Consider the following 4799-nt stretch of genomic DNA (forward strand, 5'->3'; position numbering starts at 1 on the left):
TGTTGATCAGTCATTTGAAACTAATTTTAATATTAAGTTATATTAACCATCCTTTATGGAACTTATTTCTACTAGAGCATTTGATGTTCCACTTGGTGTTATGTACTGCTTCTATGACTCCATAATAAATAAATTCTGGATTTATTGTCTGGGTTGTATAGATTATATGGATTTATTATATGGCTTGGAAGTCTCACCTATTGAAACCATTTTAAGTTATGTATCAAAGAACAAAAACAGGAGGCATCATCTTATAGGGCATAATTCAATTTTTATTAGAAAGGCATTGTATTTATTCACACAGTTCATCATCACACCTCTCCTTAGATGTGGTAAGCAGTACCTGCCAATTTAAATTCAAGGGCATTTATAATTATAGAAGCTGTCTTCATAAGCTTGCTGCTTTATCTTTTGCTGGTTTTTATACAAACCAATCCAGCAAAAACGTTTGCCTTCTCTGCCCCTTGTCCAAGCCTTTCTGGTAGTACAAGAGCCTCTTGAGAAGCATCATCGTTTTTAATATCAACTTTCTCTGAATGGTCATGTGCTTCAGAGCTGAATTATGTCACAATGAAGACTGAGGAGCTCCCCTGGAAAAAAAAGCTGTGGTTTCAGGAGTGATGTCTCTGCATGACAATAAACTAGAACTGATTTGCTGATACTGTAATATCATTCCCAGAATTATCACTCTCTGGAGACAATAGACACTTCACCTGTACTCATCTATCTCTCCTTTGGAGGGGGGCACACACACCTTAGTCATGTCATGAATGAAAAAGTGATTGAGAGACTAATTTTCAGACACAAGCACCAATAGATAAGGTGCAATTCTGGCATTAAAGTGCTCAGAGAAAGAATGAACATATAAATGTCTTTCTTTTCCACATCCTTAAAGGGATAGTTTGTTCAAACAAAGGCAAGAATGTGCTGTATATGAGAACAGAGACAAGGCTGGGAGCTGGCAACATTTCACACACACAGACACACACACACACACCCTTGGGGGCCTTTAGAACCCCTAGGCTCTGTATTTTTAATGCAGCTTTGAAGGCTGTTCTTCTGGTCTTTATGGGGTGTGGAGGTCAATTTTGCCATTGTATTTTGAAGGGCCCTGACATTCCTCAACACAGAGAGAGCAAATTTAAAACTGGCCACTAGAGAGCATAAGCATTCTTTTTAAATTAACCTCCCCAGTTTTGTGAGAAGACGTTGTGGGGCTGGAGGTAACAGGAATGGGTGGAGCCCGCCCCCCCCAAGTTCCATGGATGGGTATGTGCAGCCCCTGGTTGTCTGAAGGTCATCAAGAAATGTTTTGGATGTTATTAGGAGCTTACTTTCCTTGTCAGGAGTCCAAGGTGTTTATGTGAGGGTTAATATACATTTATGGCTAACCTGAGATATGAGTCTATGACAGTGATGGTGAACCTATGGCGCACGTGCCGCCTGTGGCACATGGAGGCATCTCCCTTGGCACTCCTATATATAGCTGCTTTTCTGAGGGTGGTTTACTTTGGAGGAAACAAGTCCAGAATTTCAATGTACTTAATAAGCTTTATAAATGTTGTTGTTTAGTGGTTAAATCGTGTCCGACTCTTTGTGACCCCATGGAGCAGAGCACGCCAGGCCCTCCTGTCTTCCACTGCCTCCCAGAGTTTGGTCAAATTCATGTTGGTAGTTTTGATGACACTTTCCAACCATCTTGTCATCTGTCGTCCCCTTCTCCTCTTGCCTTCACACTTTCCCAACATCAGGGTCTTTTTCAAGGAGTCTTCTCTTCCCATGAGATGGCCAAAGTACTGGAGCCTCAGCTTCAGGATCTATCCTTCCAGTGATCGCTCAGGGTTGATTTCCTTCAGAACGGATAAGTTTGTTCTCCTTGCAGTCCAGGGGACTCTCAAGACTCTCCCCCAGCACCACAATTCAAAAACATCAATTCTTCGGCGGTCAGCCTTCTTTCTGGTCCAGATCTCATTTCCATACATTGCTACTGGAAAAACCATAGCTTTGACTATGTGGACCTTTGTTGGCAAGGTGATGTCTCTGCTTTTTAAGATGCTGTCTAGGTCTGTCATCGCTTTCCTCCCAAGAAGCAGGCGTCTTTTAATTTCATGGCTGCTGTCTCCATCTGCAGTGATCATGGAGCCCAAGAAAGAAAAATCTGTCACTGCCTCCATATCTTCCCCTTCTATTTCCCAGGAGGTGATGGGACCAGTGGCCATGATCTTGGGTTTTTTTGTTTTTGTTTTTTGTTTTTTAGATGTTGAACTTCAGACCAATTTTTGTGCTCTCCTCTTTCACCCTCATTAATTCCTCCTCACTTTCTGCCATCAGAGTGGTGTCATCTGCATATCTGAGGCTGATATTTCTTCCAGTATGTCCCTCTTTACATTTAATCTTAATTCCGTTTTGGGATTCCTCCAGTCCAGCCTTTCACATGAGGTATTCTGCATATAAGTTAAATAAGCAGGCAGACAATATACAGCTTTGTTATACTCCTTTCCCAATTTTGAACCAATCAGTTGTTCCATATCCGGTTCTAACTACTGATTCCTGTCCCACATATAGATTTCTCAGGAGATAGATAAGGTGATCAGACACTCCCATTTCTTTAAGAACTTGCCATAGTTTGTTGTGGTCCACACAGTCAAAGGCTTTTGTGTAGTCAATGAAGCAGAAGTAGATGTTTTTTCTGGAATTCTCTGGCTTTCTCCATAATCCAGCGCATGTTAGCAATTTGGTCCCTAGTTCCTCTGCCCCTTCGAAATCCAGCTTGCACTTCTGGGAGTTCTCGGTCCACATACTGCTGAAGCCTACCTTCTAGGATTTTGAGCATAACCTTGCTAGCATGTGAAATGAGTGCAACTGTACAGTAGCTGGAGCATTCTTTGGCACTGCCCTTCTTTGGGATTGGGATGTAGACTGATCTTTTCCAGTCCTCTGGCCACTGTTGAGTTTTCCAAACTTGCTGGCATATTGAATGTAGCACCTTAACAGTGTCATCTTTTAAGATTTTAAATAATTCAACTGGAATGCCATCACCTCCACTGGCCTTGTTGTTAGCCATGCTTTCTAAGGCCCACTTGACTTCACTCTCCAGGATGTCTGACTCAAGGTCAGCAACCACACTATCTGGGTTGTCTGGGTGCTGCATGTGTTGCTCTCAAACTAAAGCATATGGGCCAAGCTTTGACAAATTATCAGCATGCATACAACATCAAAAATCACATTGTGCAAACACATGCCAAGTTGAGTATCCCTTATCAAAAAATACCTGCATATAATTATTTTAAAAGTTTGTATACATTACCTGGTTTGTATTACTTTAGTATTTGCTTCCATTTACTAGAGTTAATAGTTATTTTTCAATAAAAAAGTGTTTGTATCATTGAAAGTTCTGTTATGTTTTGAAGACAAAGGGTGATGATTAATTCAGACAACTGTATGAGTTGTTTTTTTTTTTCTAAACTAAGACATCAGTATTCAGATTTAATTACAGTGTTTGCACTTCGAAAGAAATAATTTGGTTTTGCGTCACCGTTTGGGCACGCGGGCTCAAAAAGTTTAGCCATCACTGGTCTATGACCTATAAATAAGGTGTATCAGCAGAATGAGCTTACTAGTTTTCATGGAGCACTCACAAAGGGCCCTTCATATCTCAGTGGGCTGAAGGTCTACGGCACATTATTAGAGAAAGCATCCATGACAACTGGTTCTGCAGCTGAATGTATTGTGCCCTCTGATGCTCAGCACAAGTGCATTGCCCCCACTCACTCCATAGTTCCTAGAGATACATTACAGATACTGGTCATTAGAACTGAAATAATTTTATTTTTCCAGAAATGTGATTCAGGCAGACTCTCATTTCTGAGAAATCAGACTTACAGGTCAATAATGTGTTTACATCCTGAAGTCAAACAAGAAATAAGTAAATTAATTTGCAAAGTACAGGATGCAAGAAAAGCTCCTCCTGTGACAATCACACAAACCAGTACTTAAGGAAGGGCTTCTTCTAATAATGGACTATCTGTAATACATTACTCACCACCACTCCAGAGTGTATATAGAAGTCATATTAGTGACTGTCCCAAAGATTTTAAATTCCTTTCCCCTGAAGCCTATCCTAAAAGAAAAAGAAGAAAATACTGCCATTTAATATTCAATTGTGAACTTGTAAAGAGTTATTTACATTCTGTCACTTATACATACTTTAATGCATGCAGTCATCTTGAGTTAGTCAGAGCCTGCAGTTTTCTAAATATCGGCGTACATAATTATCTTTATTTATTTATTTTATTTAACTTTTTTTTAATTGCTTATTTCTCACAAAAACTAAGAAAAGCTTCAATTTTTTTATGTGTGAGACATTCCATAGGAAATGCATATTCTGCAGTGATGGCAATGACAACAGAATGAGTGCTACAATCATGGAAAGATTGCATTAAAATTGCTTCTGCCCCCACTCTCCAATCTGACAAGTGTGTCAAAACTTCATCCAGCAGACCTGCTGCTGTCTGACACCCTTGAGAGGAGGAAAGGTTCATTTGAGAAAGAGAACCACCACCTGCCCCCCCGCCGCCAAAAAAAGTGTAATAGAAACTGAGCTGCTTAGAAATCCACAACTCCTCACTGCTGCAAGGGCAGGAGCAAGTCAAGTGAGCTGAACATACCATGTAGCTTCCAGGATGCAATCGATACATCATAATCTTGCTCTGAATAAGATTTGTGTGTACATCTCTCTTGTTTGTACTAGAGCCAAGAACAGACTGTCAAAGAGACTTAGAGAAGAGCAAGGGGCTGCA

General features: G+C 40.4%; 1 long non-coding RNA gene across 1 annotated transcript; it reads right to left on the reverse strand.

Moving 5' to 3' along the window:
* Window positions 1-256: 256 nt before the first annotated feature.
* Window positions 257-4255, reverse strand: LOC144586949 (uncharacterized). The gene is made up of 2 exons (XR_013542047.1): window positions 4043-4255; window positions 257-590 (listed from the first exon to the last, which is right to left on the reverse strand). It is a non-coding gene; the product is annotated as an uncharacterized LOC144586949 (long non-coding RNA).
* Between the last annotated feature and the right edge of the window lie 544 nt (window positions 4256-4799).

This window comes from Pogona vitticeps, chromosome 2 (assembly GCF_051106095.1).
Source record: "Pogona vitticeps strain Pit_001003342236 chromosome 2, PviZW2.1, whole genome shotgun sequence".
NCBI classification, from domain to species: domain Eukaryota; kingdom Metazoa; phylum Chordata; class Lepidosauria; order Squamata; family Agamidae; genus Pogona; species Pogona vitticeps.